The following is a 23,227-nucleotide window of genomic DNA, read 5'->3' as shown; positions in this document are numbered from 1 at the left end:
CTTACATCGGCCCATGGGTAGGGGCGCCACTGAGCCACGGTTAGCATCGTTCTCTGTATTATTTTACGTTTTAAAAATTAAATAAGAGTTCATAGTCAGTGAAAAGAAGACAACTGTTGGAAGATACCAAGATACACGACATATGTTGTGGATACGGACAAATAATCAGTGAAAGACGTTTTATTGTGAAAACAAAAAACAGACCGTTAGTGTGATTTCTTTTATGGCATTTTCAAAAAATACGACGTCTAAAGTGACCAAACTCGTGAAACTGCGGCTAGTGCAAACTAATTATAGCTTTTGTGGGTGAAAAAAGGAAAAACATAAATATACAAAGAAACTTTGGTAAAAATTGCAAAATAAGCAACTCATTTACGTAACTAACGCCATCTCTTGGAAGCAACAAAAAACAAGTTTGCGACTCAATGATTAAGTTTGTTATTGGATTACCAGTTTGAAATCGAGCCACAAGAGGTCGCTACTATACAGAAGACAACACATTAATTCATTATATGATATTTTATTACTCTCAATTCTCAAATTAAGAAAAAAAAATAAACATGGAAGAAGTCTTAAGTGCTTTACGGAAAATTCAGAATGAACTAGACGAACAGAAAACAATGATTTTAAAAAACGGAGAAAAAATAACAGAGCAAATTACACAAAATATTGATAGCATACTAGACGAGAAATTTAAATGTTGGGAAGAAAAGTACGAGAACCTCAAAGCTAAGCTGGATAGTCAAGAAAAGAGGTTATATTTCTTGGAAAAACAATGTAGACAGAGAAATATAATTTTATTCGGTCTGGAAGAAACTGAATCATCATACTCAAACTTGGAAAACATCTTAACTAGTTTTATTAATAAGTACTTAAACGTAAAAGTTGATCAGAGGGACATACAGGAAGCTAGAAGGATAGGCAAAAAAGGAGATAGACCTAGACCAATAAAAATAACACTGTTAACACTGGGGATTAAAATAAATATACTAAAACAGAAAAAAGAACTTAAAAATACTACATACTATATAAAAGAAGATTACCCAGAGCATATCTTAAAGAAACGGAAAGAATTACAAGAGCAAGTGAAGATTGAAAAAGAAAAAGGAAACTCAGCGATCATTGTCTACGATAAGTTAAAGATTCTTAAAAGAAACCCGAATTCCCAAACCAAAACCAAAAGAATGCTTTCCAGTTCACCAGAAAGTGGCCAAAACAATGAACTAAATACACATTTAAATAAAAAGAAGACTAGAAGTAACTTAAACAGATCGTCCAGCCTTTCTGAGGGGCCAGTAAAACAGGGTCTATTGAACTTCCTTAGTGGAAAAAACGCAAACTACTCCTCAAAGAAGCTTGAAAAAACAAACAACGTCTTGTAGGCATTAACACTCCCCTCCCACATAGAAAAAACAGGAAAAAAAAAAACACAAAAAAAATACCAATTAACAAATTAATTCTTCCAATCCGGCCGGTCACCGTGGAAGATCAAGACCAAAACCCTCCAAAGTTATTAAAAATAAAACCTAACAAAGTAAATCCTAATAACAAGTATAAATAAGAAAGAACTGGACACAAAAAGTCAGTCAACGGAAAACTGGACATCTTTGGAGGAGGCCTTCACCTGCACAGGGGTTCTTGCATATTACAAAAAAATCAAATCATATATACATACAAAAATAAAATATACACATAAATAAACAAAGAATGAATAAGTAAATTAATAAAGTTAAGTAAATAAAAATAACAAATCAAAATTAAATAAATTAGTAAAATAGTAATAAATAGATAAATAAACAAACGGTTATGTATAATAAATGCATAAAAAAAAATAAAAAAAAAAAAAAACAATAAAAACTAACAATATATTTACTAACTACAATACTAACACTAAACTTAAAACTTGTACTATTATTTTATGTAATGTAACTACTAACTAAAGATGCGAGGAATAAAAGGCTTTTTATTTTATTTTATTTATATTTATTTATACTTACATCGGCCCATACTTTATAAGTTTTGATCAGTTCGCGAATTTCATACAAAACAGAAATATGTTTCTGAGATATAAAGTAAAAAATGCAAATAGACAAGGCCATGGCAGGTGGCAAGTGTAATACATCTATATATATAAAATCGAAAGGTCACTCACTCATCACGAAATCTCAGAAACTACATGTGCTAGGAATCTCAAATTTTGCATAGGAGTTACTTATAGGACGTAGGTGCTCGCTAAGACGGGAATTTGCAATATTCGACTTCTAAGGGGTTTTGGGGTCGAAAGTTTGTATGAAACTTCGTTACTACAAATGCTAGGAGTCTCAAATTTTGCATGGACGTCACTTACAGGACGTAGGTACTCGTGGAGACAGAAATTAATAATAAAGTAGTTCACGCAGGCGAAGCCGCGGGTGGGCCGGTAGTTACAAATATTCGTAAAACGATTATCATCACGTAAATTATTCAACATGAGGATAATTTGTTAATCGAACCTTTACATTCTGACAACAGCTGACAACATTCATTAAACACGAACAGAGGATTTAATATTATAATTGTTACATTTAAAATTATAATTAATACACTTTTCCGGAATAAACTTTACAATTTCAACTTACAATGTTGAATGTTGGTAATGGTGACCGTTTGGGATATCTGGGGTTATTGTACTCAAACGAAACGTACATACATACTTATATGTATATACATTGTTGTTAATAGGCACTTTTTCATTCTTATATAATCAAAATGTCTATAGACTTAATTTTAAAGAAAAATACTATTGCTCGCTTAGAAATTCCATGAATATTTGATATGATATTATAAAGTTTTACAATAAATTCTCTGAAATCTCCAAAACAAGAAAAGTAATTTTTAGGAATTGAATCAATTACTCCATAAAGGTGTGGATACCTGTATTTCAAAATCGACTAAAATATTTCAGATTTTTTTTAAAGATACATAGGCACATAAAGATCCTCCAAATTCTTTTTTATTCTTGAAGTCGGAAAAATGTATATATAATTTCCCCATTCTTCCCTCTGATACCAAAAATAGGCTGCCTAAGACATCGTTTGACCTCGCCGGCATCAAACGGCTTCCTTCTAATGCTAATTTATAGCTCTGCTGACCTTTATTAGCCACATTATGCGATTTGTGCCGATCGAAGGATAAAACACCAATTTAACAGTTTATTAGTGCGGTTTGAGAAAATATGCCGATAGACTATTCAAAAAATAAACAAAGAGCTTCATGTCGTATCGACCAAGGAAGGCAGCGGGGACCCAACGTTAAGACATTAGAAATTGCTTATTCAGTGGCGCAACTCAACGCCGGTCCTTACCACTAGAGCAAGTAATTGAAACCCATAACATACGCCGTGACGGCCTCCTAGATGACATTACTTTTAAAATAACAGTTTGTTTGTTGTATTTTAATACATTTCGATATTCACTTTCCCACCACCTTAGAGATATTAATTACGCGTTTGCTCTTTACAAATAGAAAAATCAATGTTATAAATGCGTGCGTGTAACTATAGATCCCACTGTGTGCTCCACTAAGGGAAGAGAAATGTCTCTGCTCGCTCACTGGCTCTGGGAACGAGGCAAAGCGCAGCGTTGACTTAACACTAGGTTCCCAGGTTCCCGGAGCTAGTTAGTTTTGGGTAGTTATGTACGATACAGCGTAAGGATAAAAATGATATTCGCCAACGATTTAGTTTCTTTCATGCTTGTCATTTTAGAGCGGTAAGCGGTATCTCTTTAGAAAACTTTTAGAAATATATAAAGCCTTGACTATAGATATCGCTCATGTAGAACACGAATCACAGATTGATTATGTACGTTACACACTGATAAAAAAAATATATTTAGACGCATTTTCCACATTTAACAGGGCAAACTAGAGGAACCTAGCGCTAAAAGATTCCGTGCCCCGCTATCCACCCAATTTCCGCCAAAAAAACAGGGAAAAGAAATTATAATATATAACTATACCCCCGAGTAGGGGGGGTCAAACCCATGACTATCGCAGTCTTACGTTACAGTCAGAAGTAGTCCCACAGACAACTAAACTAAAGCCACCTTACAAAAATTTACGAAAGCTGAAGTATTATGAGATAAAACGTTTTACGTTCGTTTCGGTTTTGATGGAAACATGCGGCTTGTATTGAAGCCGTTGCGCCCAACGAGTCCGCACTTTTTATACGTTGCTGGCGGTGACGCGCGGAATTGGTGCAAAATCGAGAAGCACGTGCTTTGAAATGTTAGTGTTTATTGCTTATAGATAGATACACTTCAAAAGACGCAAGTTTGTTGCCATTAAAACTTTTCTACGTTTCCTCAAAACCTTATTATCTTTCCTAAGTGCTAAAAAAATTAAGTATCAAAAGGAAAAAGCATGTGAAAGAACTATCTAACTACTTAAAATTATTTTTCTCTTTATAAAATAAGTAGACTCTTTATTTTCTCAAAAGTGCATTTCTTCACCAATTCGAGGTCTCCGCACAGTTATTATACTACCATTTATTAAATAGCTCCAGTCAAAGCCCCGTCAAGGAACGGAATGCTAAAAAGCTCCCACTTCAGAATTCAGGACACACAAATGATTTTTAATTCTCTTTAGCATTCTTATTGAAAATATTATTTAAAAATAATTCAAAAGGAGATTTGTTTGTTTTGTTGGCCGACAACGGTATGTTGTGATAGCGGACTACCTAGAGAACTGCATTCCTCTTTCCTCTTTGAGATTGATATATAATTATGGTGTTACTGAAACATATGAAGTTCTAATAAAGTTGTTAAACTAGATTAAGTAATTATAAATATTTATTTTTCTAACAACCAAACTAAATTTGGCTGCAAAAATTCTAACATGAATACATGTATGAAATACAAGAAGTTCATATATATTCTACTTAGCTTCTGCTTTAATATTTTTTAAATTTTCATACATTTACGAACTACGGTTCTGTTTACAATTAATTTATACTTTTTTGGTTCCATTCTAATAGAAATCTTAGTCGAACTCTGTTAGAAGAGGACCAAAGTGTAATTTAAAAAGTAGTTTAATTTGTAAGTCGGTGCTTACCAACTATTTTAGAGCTCGTCAAAAATTCAACGTCAAATTAACTTTACTAAATCACACGAAAAAGTAATTATTTTAGAGGATTTCGTACCTTAAAATCACAGAACGTAACGATAGACAGTCACTTCGTTGTCCGTCTGTCTGTCATGATTATCTAGTGATCATGTGGAATCCAAAAGAAACGAGGCATTTATATATTGCTTCTGCTGCAATTTGTATGAAATAAGCACAAAGTCAGAATTTACAGTACAAATAAAGGAAAAAATCTAAGAAGGGAAAATTTGTAGGTTCTTGTTATAATTGTAATGAAAAACTCGAGGGAATGACATTTTTACTTTACTTCGTTCTAATAATAAAAGAAAATGTGACGTTGAATTCCGTAACTCCATAAAAAATATCTCAAAAACTGAATGGAAAGTGGCCGACAGAGTATTCACTAGATACCCTCTGCCTACCCTGCTATATTCCCCGCTTGTAAATAAACCTCTAAAGTAAATTTATAAATTGCAACCATCGCCTACAACCACCACCACTACTACCACCACCACTACAAGCAACATACAAAGTGTGAACACAAACACGCGCTAATTTCCCAAGTTTCTGTATACGTATATTATTAACTATTCATGAAGTTCCAGTTTAAAATGTGAGTCAGCTATCTCGTAGGAGACGCGGTCGTGAGCGGCTGTGAGCGGCTGTGAGCCGGGCTTATTTAACTGGCCTCATTAAAAGGGGACTGCTCGGATGTACAACATGAATAATGCTCAAGTGTGGACTCATTGTATATTCTTTCTGCCGTTTGCGTTGCTCTTGAGATTTTTTCATAAATTTCGTAATAATCTTGTGTGTTCTATTGTAGTTTACTCTGGATCGAGCAACATAATTATTTAAAATAATCTAACTTCTTAAAAAAAATAATTGCATTGTTTTTTTCAGCAGCCGCAGACGGAACATAGTATTACCACCCCGTTCCCATTTCCGCTAACTTTTGGAGTATTGCATCGAATTACATTGAACCCATAGCCAAAGCGTTTACAGCCAGACGCCGTCCTGTCTGACAAAAAAATAACAATTAAAAATAGTTTTAATATTATCGTTACTTTACTGTGAGGCATAATACGAGTATATATACTTTAAATGACAATTGATAAATAATTATAGTAATAATATATATAACCAAAGTATATTTACTAGTTTCTTTCATTTAAAATCACAAGACAAGAATTGATATCAATACATGATAAAATAGACCCCAAAATTGAACCTTGCGGCACCCTTGTTGCGATATATACATATAATTCGTGAAATCGTATCTGCCAGCTCATTGTTATTCCGCAGTCGAGCCCACACCTTCAAAAGAAATGTGAATTTACTCGCCTCCCTTATTTTATTGTAAATCTGTGACCGCAATGTTGACGGACCTTTAGAGGCTCGGGATTGAAAACGGTAGTGACACTAAACGTAGAAGTGACATTTTAAGACCTTAGTTGTTTTGTGGCGCAACTTGGCGGGTCCTTGGGATTTACGTCTTAGAATACCATTTTACATTTACTGTGACAAATAGAATTTAAACGACAAATACCAAAAGAGTTTATGTCCGTGAATTTCTTATTGCTAACTCTTTTATTTTATCAAAGCAAGATAAGCTAGATTATCTCAATATCGCGACGCGCTCGCAGCAATGTATGCAAATGATTTTGCAGCAACAATAACTGGATATTTTTAAGACTCCTAAGTTGGAAGAGTTAAAGTGAAATGAAAAAACAAATTACTCTAGAAAAAACCAGAAACCTCAAAGAGTAATGCGCCGGTCCAATTTGAGCGTTTCATCCGGAAGGCGGAGCGCACATTCTTTGATGAAACTTGTTGTTCTTTTCAGGCAGCGTCAACTTCAGCTGCATCATAATAACGTTTGGATCGCATTATGCTATTTTCTCTTTCATAATACTTATCCTTTCTACTACTTATCCTTATTAGGTTGTCTAATTTAAGCGAAAGTATATAATTATATTAACAATATTTTTATTTTAGATTAAAAATCTACTATCTGTATTCATATAGAAATAACAGTAATAAAATTACAGTAAAACATGACAGACGCGTCACGCGTGTTAAAAATTGTTGTTTTGTGTGAACGCGGAAAGTCGTTGAAAATGTGGCACAATAACTCAAAGTGACTGATACAGCTCCATAAACAATACACAGAATTGACGTATTTAAAAATGAAGTTAATTTTTTTAGCTTCACGCTGTATCACGCATTTGACAGGATAGGGAGAGGGAACTTGTGTGACACAGACACGCAGTGAGAGTTGTTACCGGGACGAGGAAATGGAACGAACTGTGCCACGGTACCACATGCCCCTTACATAATCAGATAGTAATAATAATTATTCGTATTCTGTAGAATACAGAGAGATAGATACAACATTAAAAAAATATTATTTATAGTTGTGGATTCAAACTCGGAAAAATGAATTATTAACATTTTCCTCACTTTATAAACAAGTTAAAGAGTAACGTTGAGTTTAACAATTTAATCCACAATGTCTCAAAAATTTGGTGATGCGTGCGACACAGTGTCTTATCACTAATTTCCCTCTAATTACCTTGCTATATATGGTATTTAGCATGAAACTTAAAAAAATAGATTCCTGACAACACAATTTGAATCCAAATAAAGGCCTTCATTATTCGTACAGGCATATAAATAAAAAATAGTCTCCAAACCTGCTTACCCAATGTGTTATCTGTTTGGCAAAGTTAGCTCGGCGTGTTCCTCCAGTGTGGTATAAAGCGTAAAGTGAATCACGGAAGCCGGTAAAAGTTATCTCAGATAAAGTTAAATGGCCCTTGAATGGTGCCTTCCACCCCTCGCCTTATCTCCAGCCGAGACTTCCCCAAAATAGAAATACTGTCTCGTACGTTCTTGCGGCTTCAGTAGTTTTTTTTGTAAACATGTCTCCATAAGCAAAATGCCGATAAATATATTGGAGGAAGTTTATAACAATTGCCGTGTTTAGTTACATGCATTAACCCTGTTTTCGTCAACGGAACGTACCTACGTACGTACGTTACCTTATACTGTATTTTATTTAAAAATAATATACAATTAATCATCAGATGATAAAGAACAGTTAAACCGTTACAAACAATTTGATTCTATTTTTAATACAACATCAAAAGCTTTTACTGCTAAGTGGTTGTTAAGATAATTGTAATTAGCAATTATAACACATTTTAATTTGAGGGGTAAAACGGTTGGGGTGAATGAAATATTTTCATTTATTCGCTCTGATAACAAGACAGAACAAGGCGTTGAGTTCCACCACTCGACATGCAATGTCTCAAGAAAAGTCTTCACAACTAGATCAGGGACACAGCGTGCAGCTATTAGTATCATCTATATATATAAAATCGAAAGGTCACTCACTCATCACGAAATCTCAGAAACTACAAGTGCTAGGAATCTCAAATTTTGCATAGGAGTTACTTATAGGACGTAGGTGCTCGCTAAGACGGGAATTTGCAATATTCGACTTCTAAGGGGTTGTTTTTGGGGTCGAAAGTTTGTATGAAACTTCGTTACTACAAATGCTAGGAGTCTCAAATTTTGCATAGACGTCACTAGGACGTAGCCATGGAGACATAAATTAATAATAGCATAGTTCACGCGAGTGTAACCGCGAGCGGGCCGCTAGTATTATATAAACCACACTCATGTCAAATCGACGCAACCTCTAGAGAATGCAATTTTACGCAACTCTAACTTATAAAAGCTATCAAATGAAATATTACAGCGTCTTTTTTATAACCTGAAGCTCTTTACGATCCGGACCTTTATTGTTGGAGAATTTAATTAAGTTATAAAAAAAATATGTACTTTTTTAAAACCACTTTAAATAATAACGCAAAGAGACTATTTCATGGTGACATCAAATGTTGATGTGCGATGTTTACGTTTGGCAAAGTTTACGAGATCGATTTATACGCGACCGTAACGGCTTAGTGCTAGTACCTGGTTTTATATTTTACTGATAAAATTATGGGAACTCTCGCCCGACTACTGCAGGGTGAGCAAAGATGAAAATAATGCGTATATAATTTACTTTCTGAAGACAGCACAATAATCCAATCGAATGCCTCAATTAATTTAACCAAAACAAAAAAAAAAAAAACAATTAACAATTCTCCAAATGTGTAAAGCTGGGCAGAAACATCTTAATGCCAGAACAAATTGAAGACTGTGCGTGTGGAGCGGCTGAATAGAACACCCCGCCAGGATTACAGAGCGGGAAAATGAATACAATCCCTTCTCTCGAGTGAATTGGACCTACGAACATCGCGTTCAAAGTCAGATAGTTTCAAAAATATTCACACGACGCAAAACTCCACCTTAATCCCACACAGATCCCCGAGTGAGGTAAACTCATTCAATTTTATATAAAGACGGTCTAAATGTCGGAACGAATAGAGTTCTGAAGTACAAGTTGTTACTCCCAACGCGCTGTACGCTGTCTTATCATTTATTAATAGATTTTGACTTGGCTGTTCAGTGTCGCGGACGCCCTCATCTTCAGAACAATACGATAAGACCTCCCATACTTTCTTTGTTTCCAAGATTAACCGAACACTTAAGTACTTGAATTCTGCTAAAGGCGGACTTAAGGAGGCGATTCGGAGATGAAAAGAAAGATTTTGAGATAAAGGTGTTGGAAAATTTGAGAGCAAGGTTAAACGGAAAATCTTAGCTGCAAATTACGACCTTTGTAAAGTGGGAACTAACTAAGTGGGTGTATAACCGTTGTCGTTAATGATGCCAGTTACGCTGTATGCAGTTTCATCTAATTAACATTGATATGAGCTTCTTGTGGGAAGTGTTTTTAAGAGCACGGGCTGTGTTTGCTTATAGATTCAATTATATGATTGTATAGGCCTCAGGTTCCGCCAATCATTATACAATATCCAAAAAGTTTAAGTTCATAAAAAGTGAGTTCTCTGTAATGAAATTTTAATCTACAACGACCGACATTGTCTCGTTTAGAATCATCACAGCTGCACAATGGTGACATATTTCATATGCTTTTATTAAAATAATTCAAAAAACAGCATACATATTATTCCAAATCGATATAAAATGGATTTTTTTGTCTAATGTATAATAAATAACATTTGAAAAATTTCAATACTTATGAGAACTGATATTAAAAATTCTTCCAATAAAATTTTATTTCGGCCTTTTATATGATGCTGTCTAATATGTATTGTTATTGTCAATATATAACATATTGTGCATTGTTTTATATCTTACATATGTATATTATACACATTCTGAGAAACAAAGAACCGTGACTGTTAAGATTTTTCAATAAAATTACTACTATTTATTTCTATTGAAAATTCAATATTTCGAAAATTCGGTGAAAAGTGGGAAAAAGGTGTCTGATATTAGTTCTTTCTATTCTGTTATGTAGAGTAAAGCGAATATCTGAAAAAAAGTGTTGAGACGCTGTGTTCTCTTTAAGACATTTCTGTTTCCCTATTTCCGCTTAATTCTGGAAGCATTGTGTGTTGAGTGACGGAACTCAACGCCACCACCACCACTGGCCTCGTCACCAGAGCAAAGAAAAGAAGAAATTAATGTTTAATTGGAAAATAAACAATAAATTGTTGAATTTTTAAATGACCAAACTTTAATGTGATTTCAATCGCAATTCCAGTAAAGTATAATTATAATTGTCACATTAGCAGCGCAATTTAGACGTGACTAAGTAACCTTGCCCGTTGCAGCAGGTCATTATAGATTTTACGTATGGATGAGAATACCGATACAATTTTTTTATTCTTCTTTATTCTTTGTTCTTGCGGAATAGATACAGACAACTTAGCACAAAAAATATTCCGTTCTGTACCTTCGGCCCATCATCCCTAACATTAATAGTGAGTACTATCACTACTGCACTACTGCACCTGACGCAGCAGCAGCAGCCTTATTTTACTGTACGGGAAGAAGTCAACTTCCCGTACAGTAAAATAAATTAAATATAACTTCTTCGAGTTTTGATCGACGCCACGACCGACACGATGGTGAGATACTGTCCCATGGCCTCCAATTTCTCAGCGTCTATCCTGCAATATTAATAATCAATATACTCGACTTATCTTCACCGAACAGTACCAATACAATATTAATCAAAATTATAACCCAGCATTGTAATAGGCTCGTGATGATCCCCTAACTGTGCAACATACATAATGAATAGCCGTCAGTGAGCCGTCAGTCCGTCAGTCCGCCCGTACTGACGGAATACATTACGTCACTACGAGCAGAGGTATAACATAGTATCGTATGCAAATTGTCTAAATGAGATCTAGAAATGGTTGTTAATGCTTAATGCCGGGTTAATAATAGTTTGTATTGTTAGATCACATGTGGTGGAGAAGAATAGAGAGGTGGAGAAATTGAGTATGTGTTTTCCATTATCCTCAACGGTAGTGTTTTTAACCATTTTTACTTTCCGTCTTTTCTAAATTATTGGTTGGAGTACTCAATTCCGCAAATCTAAATTTCTTCTAATTCCTTTTCTAATTACTTTCTGTAAAAAAAGTAAATTGTATTTGTTTAGCTTTACATAAAAAAATATAAGATAAGTTTGTAAATTGTGCCATTTCAATAACATTTAACTTATTAAAATAAATAGTTTATGCTGTTCTGTTCTGTTCTTTCTATTATGGCGTTCCGAGCGTGCCAGTTGAGCACAAAATCACTTCGCCAGTGTCACGTTGAATGGAGAACTCACGAAAGGGGTTGTACGGTAAAAAAAGGAATAATATTATACAACAGAAAAATGCATGTTTAAGAGAGATCCAGTTATAATTTATGCTGTAAGGTTTTTAAGTGTTATGTCAGATCTCTGCCTTAACACAAGGCTTCAATGCACGTCCCATTGACGACTGCAGTCTGTATAAGTCATACTTGTTTATAATTTTAGTTATTTTTCAAATTAAATTACATATAAAAAATCCATAAAACAATAAAATCCAATATCCACAGCTTTACTATCGTCCAGAAGGATATCAAATATCGACGCGATCTGTCGATGGATTCAGCAAATTTCAGACTTCTTTATCCAACAACGAATCTAATTTTAGAACAAAGAATAGAAGAAGTGGATTTAATATCGAAGAGTGGAGGACAACGAGTACTGAATGAGATGATTTAAAACGCAAATACTATTAGAGCTGTTTACAGAGCTCTGAGGGTATTATACTCGCAGGTATCTAGAGTACAACTTCTGGTAATTCTGATAATCTGTGGGAATTTATAACTTTAATTTATTTTTGAAAATCAAACTTCATCTGTCTGTCTTCTTCGTAGTAACTTTCTTCGTGGAAATAAAAAAAATAACTACTATTAATTATTTCTTTGTAAGAACCATACATTTTCAAAAAACTGAATTATAAAAATAATTTATTGTTGCTTAGTTTTAAAGAAAACTGAAGATGAGAACATACAATATCATTAGCATATTACGACAGCCAACGAACAGTATTTGAAAAAATATATTTGAATTTTGCCAAAAGAATTCCAAATCTCAAAGCTTAATAATTCGGGCGCCCCATAACGTAATTTAAAGACCAAAATATTGTATCAGCGTCACAATAAGGACGAACGAACATAATGTTTGAAAGGAAAAAACAAAGTCTCGTTAGCAATGATCATACTAACAAATGCGATCTTTGGAATATTTTTATTGTGATCCCCTTAAAAATTGAACCTTAGCTCATTGTTAAAGAGTTCAAAGTTGTTTTCTCTTGTCTTATCTTAATGCTACAGCATCTTGGTAATGAGCTAATACTCTTACTTACTTTTCCAATTTCTTGTAATTCCTTGATTCTTCTGAATATTATTGCGCAAACTTTTAACAGTGAGTTTAGGTTAGGTAGCTAGGATAGCGGTACAAAATATATTTATGGGACTCATCTCACTCAGACGACTATTATTTATATCTATTTTTATTTTATCGTTCTGTTAAGACATCTTTTTTCATTTGAATGTGAAAATATAATCATAGTTAAGGTTAAGTGGCCTTAGAGACTAGGTCCCTTTTACCGTAAATACGTAATACCTTGCCAAGTGGGCATAGAGTCCAATGAATCATGTGCGAACTACGAGCTGGCAGGTACAGGTCACCCGATCCCCTAATACCTCACGGTACGCCTCGAATGCCTTGGCACTACAATATCCAGTGGACCACGGCGGCGGGAGCCTGCTGCTGAGACCTCGACTATGAGTAGTACCTGGAAGTGAAATGAGAAAAAAATAACCAATTTGCGAAGTTTTATGAATAAACACGTGACACTAAAAAACAAATGTTGTTCCTTCGATAGCAGTAGCGCTACCTCTAACAGTGGAAGTCCATATTTGTAATATATTTTTTACCAAGTACCTGTCCGTATCCGTAATGATGTTTTATGGCTGCTTTAACGAGATTAATAAGCCGACTCGTGCTTCTTAACAAAATATAATCCTATAAATATATATCAAAATACCTAATAATTTAAGTATATTATATTATAATGTTAACAAGAACGAAGAAAAACTTCTATCATTTTTTAACCGATTTTAAGATAAAAGAGATTACAACTCTGACAATTAATAATGTAACTCCAAGCAATTGTGCTGCTGAGCTTCATAATTATATGCATGTCTGTCCACAAATTTCTCGGAAACTAAAAGGCATATCATGGTTCTTTTTGATTAAACCAAATATAAACCTTCCACCTAGGCAATTATTAAGATCTCTTACCCACTATCGTCCCTCTACACCAAGACAGCCTCTACAATGCAAATAAACACAAAGTAATGCATCGAGAGTAAGTAATTCTTTATTAATACCTAACAACACAATATTATATATAATCCTTAAGCTACTTTGTTTACAAAATAGCTTAACAACTTACGGAATATTTACAAGAAAAGAAAGTTAGCTAAGAAAAATCAATGGCCAACAAAGTTTCAGCTTCGGCGTTCCCCGTCGCTGCGTCGCCTTCGTACTTAGAAACGAGTTCTAATAAAATGTTTTTATTCTTCTAAGCACAAACAATTTCTGGGCGAGAATTTATGAGATAACTTTAAATATATCTTTTCATAATATATATTTTACATAATATAGTGATACGCTATTCTCCGTAAAGTAGGGCAGATATCAGCAGGAACTTAGTTTTAATACACTCTGTTTCTCGTAGTATACTTAATATTTGCAGTTACAACCTGACGCCAGACCGATGCTGTCCCTGCGCTACGACGACCTCGAAATCCTATATTGTGTATTTAATTAATTTACAACAATGTTAATCTAGCGATAGTTTGATTGAAATATCTGGGAGTATCACGGCCTGGCTTAGTGTTCCATTCGCAGTATTCAGGTACGATTTAGTACAAATTAATGCCTTGCGATAATATACTCAGTGCAGCTTCGTTGGAGATGAATATACCAACCTGGTGTGATTGTAGGAGCTATACATACATATATAATCTAAGTGCTCCTTGCACTAAGAGACGTGATTGCTTATTTCACTTTTTAAAGTACATGCACATAAAGTTGCAAGTGATGAATTCATAAATTAAGTTCCATTTATTGGTTATGACCTTATTAACAAAGACAGTGCGCGGCGTAGGGTTCCATCTTTCTATTGAAAACTGCGACATCTCGAATTCAAAACTGATTGTTGGTTAGATTTCCTCTGCCAACACTAATATCTGAAAACATCACACATAAAATACGAAATAACTCAATTACGTGGGACAGCTGAGCCACAAACGTAACACTTTATTTATTTTATCCATATTAAAATATTGAAATATTAATATTTAAACTTAAGAATTAAATATATATTTTTAAAAAATTACGACTACCCTCGCACCTTTTAACTCTTCACTATTTATTGTCTTCAGGTTCGATCTCAAAGGAGATTAAATTCCGCTGTAAGACCTTTAGTAAAAAGGAATTTCTCTTTATTGATTAAAAATGTTGCTCCTTTCGATAAATATCGGCGTTGAAATTCAAGCTTAATTAAAATACCGAATGCTGTGTGATTATATGCAGGTGAGTGTTAACTGAACTGTAATGACGTTACATTGGTTGTTTATTAATACACATACGTATATTGTTGTCAATTTGTGCCCGAAAAGTATTGTGTAAACATTTAAGATTATTCTTAATAATTGACACAAAAAATATTTGAACAATGTAGTATTTAAAGCCCCATCTCTAAAATACTGTTATATTTTTCAAGTTTCTCGCCGCGTCCCGGCGGGTATATATAACAGGGTAAGTAGAAGATACCTAGTGCTCGGAGTAGGCAATGGAACCCACAGTCACCGCTCTGCAACTGCGCCAAAACGACCTCAAATTATTCAACAAATTATTGTATAAAGTAAGTGCTAACATTCTTAATGTTGAACTAAAGCGAATAAAAAGTTAACATTTTAAAAACTAGCTAACTAAATTCCGAAGTAATAAATTTAAATATTTTACTTGAAAAATTTAAAATACTTCAAGATCATTTAGATTGCTAAAGGTCGAGGACGACAACTTTTCCTTTATCAACTTCAATTATGATTGACAATTTTATTTTTCAAAATATATTTATTTTCAATTATAGTATATATATATATATATATATATATATATATATATATATATATATATATTAAGACGTCGACGCGCAGAAGTGTTGTGTACATACTCACATCTCAAACCAGAGCGAAGGAATGACTACGTAAATGTAAATAAATATTTCATTTTATATTCACAACACCCACAACTATGTAGTCGCGTTATAGTTACACTCTTGTGCCGCCACGACGGAATAAATTGATCATCATACGTAGCCTATTATCCTATTTCATTAAATACTTCACATATTAAACATTATCTTTTAAAATTTGGCAAATAATCTCCCATCAGTGGAGTCTCGTAGACTCAATTAAAACGCTGGACAGGTAATGAGCTTTGGCGAAATATTTGGAGCGATTCATTTCATCCAATTGTTGAAGAATTATGACATAGTAATTTCAAATGAACATTTATGGTAACTATAATCATTCAATGTTAAATATCGAGATGGCTTACTGGAAGTTGTCTGATGTCCACTTCACTTTACTCTTTTCCGTTTTAACATTTCACGCAATTACAAGCAGTATCAGTAAAAGTTGGTATTTTAATTATTTATCAATGCATCTAGAGTGCCTGGTCAAGCCTTGGCCTGTAAACAAGACAAAGATATAAATGCAATATGAAGTAGCTATATAACACATCACAAAGACATTAGGACTCTATCCTACTAATACCGAACACGCTTCATTTGAAACGACAATTCAGACCAAGAATGACCAAACTTGTGCTAAGCCCTAATAGCCCAATAAAGGTCACGCCGCCGCTCACGGTCTTTACACCGAATTAACCTTTCCATTTAATTGTGCTTCCCGCAAATAAAGAGAAGTGGCGTACAGCGAGGAGTGTACCACAGGGCACATTATTGGGACCTAGGTTTTATTCACTATTTATTATTTTTTGAATTTCTTACGGTTATTTTCTATTTGTGTGTAATTTATTTTATTTTGTTTTGCCAGGATAATCTTCATTATATCAAAATGTTTTATATTAGCTCAGTGAAATATCAAATCTTTAATTTTGTTTTTACAGGAACTCTATAGAGTAGCAAAATATAAAAAACTAGCGGTTGTCCGCTCGCAGTTTCACCCGCGTGAACTATGTTATTATTAATTTCTGTCTCCATGACTATTGTGTCCTAGTGACGTCTATGCAAAATTTGAGACTCCTAGCATTTGTAGTAACGAAGTTTCATACAAACTTTCAACCCCAAGAACAACCGAATTAGAAGTCGAATATTGCAAATTCCCGTCTTAGCAAGCACCTACGTCCTATAAGTAACTCTTATGCAAAATTTGCGATTCCTAGCACTTGTAGTTTGTAAGATTTCGTGATGAGTGAGTGACCTTTCGATTTTATATATATAGATAAACAATAAACTGTTAATAAGAAAGAAAAATTGAAGAAATAAAAATAATAATAAATAATTGGATAAATAATATACTTTATTTAAAAAATATTAATGAATTAAATCTAAAAGCGTAACGTTAAGTTCCGCTCCTCACTCAATACGCAATGTTGTCACAGTGGGTTCCCTCTGCCTAACCTGCGGTACAGAGCGAAAAACAAATATTCCACTTAAATATTAGTATAAATATATTAATAAAGATCATACCATATTGCAAATTATACCCTTATTAATATAAAACCAACAGTATATTAACTAAATACGCTCGTAAATCACGATTGAATGGAGCATGAAGCTAATAACAAAGTAGATACCGACATAAATTAAACATCGCTGTTGGTGTTAAATTTGCTATTAATTTGATCAGAATTAACCATAGCAAAAACTGGTTTCATTATACGAGTACGCATTGATTTAAGTTACATGTTACAGCTCTCAACTTATTTCTTTTCTAGTAATAATTTACTGTTTTCTTTTTTTTATGTTAAGCTATTGTTTAATAGTCACAAGAGACTCCAGACCCCAATTTTTGAATCTTTCCGTGTTGTGAGTGGCGGGACTCAACGCCGCAGTATGTCTTATTACCAGAACGAGTAAATAATTCATACCCACGATTGGGAAATAAAACCACAACGTCCACGTCACGATTCCAGCGTGCCGCTAGCCTCAATATGTTAAATATTTACCGAGTATAACATGTAATTGTCAAACAAATGCAAACACCCAGTCGACCCTCGTCAACAAAAGTGTTAATCACATCCGTCCTAACGAACGAAAACGCTAATACTAACGACGTCAGCGGTCACAATCACAATCACTGATAACATCGACGCTGACGGCGCGATTGGTTTAGTGGATTCATTAACATTGCTTTACTTAACGCTCTCTTGTAACATTCAAACGGAATTTCGTTATATTTGTCGTCTTCTGTGCTCGGGAGAAAAATGTTTGTGATTGGCTAAGAAATATCTTCAATATTTAGGTGAATTTTGTGTAGGCGTATAATAATTATAAAAAATATTATTGTTCTTATGGAAATTATTGTTATTCGACAGAAAGTGGGGAACGGAGTGTCTTAACATTAGGTTCCCTCTGACTACTCTGTTGTGTGCGGGATACAGCGTGAAACTGTGTGAGGGTGTGAGTTCTTATGGAACATTGTAAGAATATAATAATTTTCTATCAATATGTATTCTTTTCATAAATTTTCTGTTTTCATGATTCCCTTTTCATTGTCTATTAGAAAATTTGACATTACTAAACTCAACGTAATAATAATAATATAATTACGCATCTTCATATCGAGATGAATGCATAAACTAATTTCATGATCGAACTCGCTGTAAGCCACCGTCCCCGTCAACTTGATTTATTCGTCCCGTCCGTTTGTTAATACTCTTAGTCTACAGCTTATTGAGGATTAAATCGTGGGCCTAAATTAGATTTTCGGCAACTTATGTCGGCAGACCTTTGGGAAATAGTAGAGGTAAATATTTTTATATAATTTTTGTAATATTGACATCATTAAAATAATAAAAAAAAACAAGTTAGTTTCCCGCTGTATTCCGCACACAGCAGGAAAGGCAGGTGGAACCTAATATTACCGATCCGTTCCCCACTTTCCGCCGAGTTCTGGAGGCAATGCGTTTACAGTTACACTAAGGCCCTGCGCCACGACTGGCTTAACTAATTAATGTATATTTCAAATATACAAAAATATCTTAAGGTCCTTAATTCGTCATCAGTAACTCTGTCAAAGCGACCAAACATTGTCAGGAAATGATAAATTCCAACCAATACATCGTTACAAAGACAAATTAATTGTTGAAGGATCTATTGCCTTCTATAGCGTTGCTATGAATATGTATTAACGTATTAATTCGATGGTTGCAGCGCACGGTAATAGCTGGTATCGATCAGAGCAGTTGATGAGTTTGATGCTTTCGCAAAATAGGATATTGATGTAATTTGAAATATAAGAGCATCAGGAAAATTTGAGCCACAGTGGAACAGCGTTTGACGATTGTAGGTTCGTTATCCATTCGGGGGAATGATAAATTTAATTTATTTTCATATCCTTGCTCGGATTGACAAAACACGGTATTGAGTATAACACTTAAAACTCTACGCCTTCAAATATAGTGACGGTAGGGAAAACAGTAACTTAACAAAAGACTTTTATTGTCTACCATGTTACGTGGAAAAAGCATTAAAAAATTGTTACCCTTGGGATGGGAAATAGGTTTTGCAGTCAGAAGTAGGAACAGAATAGAGTCTATTATACGGGATGTATGTACATGTACAGGACAGGTAAGGTATTCTGCCAACGTGCCAAGAAGGAACTCTAGAGACTTACTTCCGCCATACTCTGCTTAATGAACCTAGTTTTCTGTAGTTTTCCACCAGTTGTCTTTTAGTCACATCAGTTACACACTTTCCACCTAATTTCTTATACATATAGTATTGACATCCTCTATTCTATTCGTTCAGAGTAGGGTAGCAAAAGAAACGTAGTGTCCAAATAATCCGTTACTCACTTTAGTCAAAAATTTCAATAATTAACATAACGAAAAATCGCGTCGCATCGCGCTAGCGAACGGATCGTTAGTGGCTAACTCTGCGACGATGTCTGAAGTAAATGTGAATACGTTAAAGTGTGCGAACTGTAATATTGTGATAAGTGAATTATTATCATTTATACAAAATAAGATTTCTGTAATTGATAATGAAAGCTTAATAAGAATTTGTACGACTGCTTTTTCTGAAGAGGAGGTAGAATGTGCAAAAAATTTGCTATTTGCTTCTATTAAAACAAACCTGAAGAAGGTGTCAAGACGTAAAAATGGAAAATTACACAAAGATTTAGAGGATATGATATGTGTCTTCAAAGTTACAGAACCGGATTTAATCCCTATTTTTGTGGCTCGAGATCTACATAAATTACCGCCGGTTACCTTCGACCATGTCGATGTCACCAAATTATTGAGAGACCTGCTGGTTTTGCGGGCTGAAATAAACGAAATAAGAAATAGCTACGTTACTACGAAGCAACTAGATGAATTAAAATTGAATTTAGAAACAAATCCAACCCCGGCATCGTTATTAACGTGTAATATTAATACGAAAAAAAGAGGAGGGTATGTACTTGATAGTGAGCCTATCGGCCTTTTACCAGCTGAGTTCGAAACAAGAACGGAAAATCAAAACTCGGAGCGTACGGAGTCAACAAAGTATCGTTATCTCGCTCACGCTCATAAGGCGGACGTCGGAAATAAAGACAGTGCATGCATGCTCATGAATTCAACATTGATTGAAAACGTAATATGCACTGATATGATCGAGGCGGAGGCGCAAGCGGCCTGCCATACGAATACGAATATAGAAATCAAACAACCCACGATGGCGGATGTGGCTAAAAAAGGATAATGGAAAATGCAGAATGCAAAAACTAGTGAGTGGGTTACTGTTCAAAACAGAAGGTATAGGAATCGATTTGAGGGAAAAATAGGGAAAGCAGCTACGGACAATACCGAGAAGTTTAAAGCGGCTGAAGTTAAAATTCCGTTGTTTATTTCAAATGTAAACAAAGAGACCGCAGAAGAGGACATTTGTGAATATATTAAAAATAAAACGTCGGAAGTCGTTTCACTCGAAAAAAATAAAAATGAAAAAGGAAAGACCGTACAATGCGTATAAAATACTTGTAAATAAAAATAAATTGAAAATATTTTTGGATGATCAGATTTGGCCTGATGGTATCACATTCAGGCGTTTTATACGTTTTAAGTATAGAAAAGAAGAAGGAAATTCCTCTTCTCAGAACTAATAGATACAAAAATGGATAATTCTTCAAAATTGAGTATAATAACATTTAATTGTAAAAATGTCAAGAGGTCATTGAACTGTGTGCGATCACTATGCATGACAGCTGACATTATATTGTTACAAGAAACATGGTTATATCCACATGATTTATGCTATCTAGAGAATATAGATCATGAATTCAGTTACACTGCAAAGTCTTCGGTGGACACATCAGCGGGTATTTGTAAAGGGAGACCTTTCGGAGGACTTGCAATATTGTGGCGTAAAAGTGCATTGAAGTGTGTGACTGTAGTGCAATGTGATAGTGATCGGATTTGTGCAATAAAAATGGTAGTAAATGATAAATGTTTTATGGTTATAAATACGTATATGCCGACGGATTGTAGTGAAAACCTTCCAGGTTTTACGAACTGTCTCAGTGAAATTATTTCCATAATACAATACAATAATATTGAATCTGTTTATGTGCTGGGGGATTTCAATGCGCACCCAGGTGAGACATTTTTTAAAGAACTTATTAGTTTTTGTACTGAGCAAGAATTGTTGTGTGCAGATACTAATCGCCTTGGCATCTCATCACAAACGTATACATACATAAGTGACTCGCATGGGTGTAAGCGGTGGCTAGATCACTGTCTTGTAACTCATTCGGCAGCAAGAACAGTTGTAAACATTAAAGTTATGCTTGATACGTATTGGTCAGATCATTTTCCTTTGAAGTTAGAATGTGATATCAATGTAATTAGATCAAAAACTAATGTAATTAAGCTCGCAAATAGCGGCATCCGATGGGGGGAAAGAAATACTGAGGACATTGCAAGATACTCAGAACTATGTAATAACAGTTTAAAAAATGTTGAGTTTCCTGCACAATTTGAACAATGTGCGGACTATTTTTGTAATAACTTACAACATAAGTGTTTGTTGGATAAATTGTATAAAGATATTGTGTGTATATTAGGCGATGCTGCTTGTAAAAGTAGAACATTAAGAGACTGTAAAAGGAATTATAAGGGTATAAAAGGTTGGAACAAGCATGTTAAAGAACCTCACGCACAGGCCAGGGTTAAGTTTCAAATATGGATGTCGTACGGGCAACCCACTAGTGGGCGTATATTTGAGGAAATGAGGTTAAGTCGAAGGATATTTAAATCAAAATTAAAATGGTGCATTAAAAACCAAGATCAAATAGAGATGGATATTTTGGCCTCCTTATATACAGCAAAGAAATTTTCATCATTTTGGAAAGGAACTAGAAAACTAAATAATAGTCCAAGTCTTCCAGTCAACGTGGAGGGTAGGAGTGACTATGCGGAGATAGCAAACTTATTTAGAGAACATTTTAAAATTATTTCACCTCTTGAATCTCAGACAGGAGTGAACGATGCTGAGTCTTGTCAGTCGGAATCCCCGGTAAGTTTCAATTGTAAAGAAATAAAAGATGCAATTAAAAATATGAAGAGAGGTAAATCTCCTGGACACGATGGACTCAGCATCGAGCACCTTCAAAATGCTGGTAAACATCTGCCAGGAGTGTTGACAATGTTCTTCAATCTCTGTATAGGACATTCTTACTTGCCACAGGAGATGTTGGACACAATAGTTGTACCTATTGTAAAAAACAGGACAGGGGACATAGCGGATAGGGGTAACTACCGGCCTATTTCATTAGCAACTGTGATAGCCAAGGTATTTGACAGCATGCTCGACTCTCGCATCGGTGGATATGTACAATTACACGATTCGCAGTTTGGTTTTCGGTCTAAGCTGTCCACTGAGAGTGCCATTTTTGCGCTAAAGCACGCTGTCAAATACTATACTGATAGGAAAACACCAGTGTATGCTTGTTTCCTGGACCTGTCAAAAGCCTTTGATCTGGTTTCTTATAATATCCTGTGGGAAAAGCTTCGCGGCAACGGCGTTCCTGCTTCACTAATATCTATATTGTCCATCTGGTATGATACTCAGAGAAATTTTATAAAATGGTCAAATTCTTTGTCTGAGCCATATAAACTTGATTGTGGAGTGAGGCAGGGAGGTCTCAGTTCACCGAGGCTTTTTAATATTTACATTAATGAATTACTTGTTAAACTCAGCAGCACACATGTTGGATGCCATATAGATGGTGAATGTGTAAATAATTTAAGTTATGCAGACGACATGGTGTTGCTGAGTCCCTCGATATGCGGAATTAGAAAGTTAATATCCATCTGTGAAGGATATGCTAA

At 34.6% G+C, this 23,227-nt stretch overlaps 1 protein-coding gene and 1 long non-coding RNA gene across 2 annotated transcripts in view; one reads left to right on the top strand and one right to left on the bottom strand.

Moving 5' to 3' along the window:
• The window catches only part of LOC146529745 (uncharacterized), a 186,452-nt gene that overhangs the window by 139,784 nt on the left and 23,441 nt on the right, over positions 1–23,227 (top strand). The gene's annotated exons all lie outside the window — the stretch shown is intronic.
• LOC146529744 (uncharacterized) overlaps positions 10,785–23,227 on the bottom strand; it is a 111,626-nt gene continuing 99,183 nt past the window's right edge. Inside the window, exons 6-7 of the long non-coding RNA XR_014878982.1 lie at positions 13,217–13,388; positions 10,785–11,216 (exon numbers count right to left, since the gene is read on the bottom strand). This is a non-coding gene — a long non-coding RNA (uncharacterized LOC146529744). The remainder of the gene's footprint in view (positions 11,217–13,216; positions 13,389–23,227) is intronic.

The sequence above is a fragment of the Heliconius melpomene genome, chromosome 18 (genome assembly GCF_056956725.1).
Source record: "Heliconius melpomene rosina isolate 202511_hmr_F chromosome 18, ASM5695672v1, whole genome shotgun sequence".
Classification (NCBI taxonomy): Eukaryota; Metazoa; Arthropoda; class Insecta; order Lepidoptera; family Nymphalidae; genus Heliconius; species Heliconius melpomene.
This window is presented reverse-complemented; position numbering and strand designations above follow the sequence as displayed.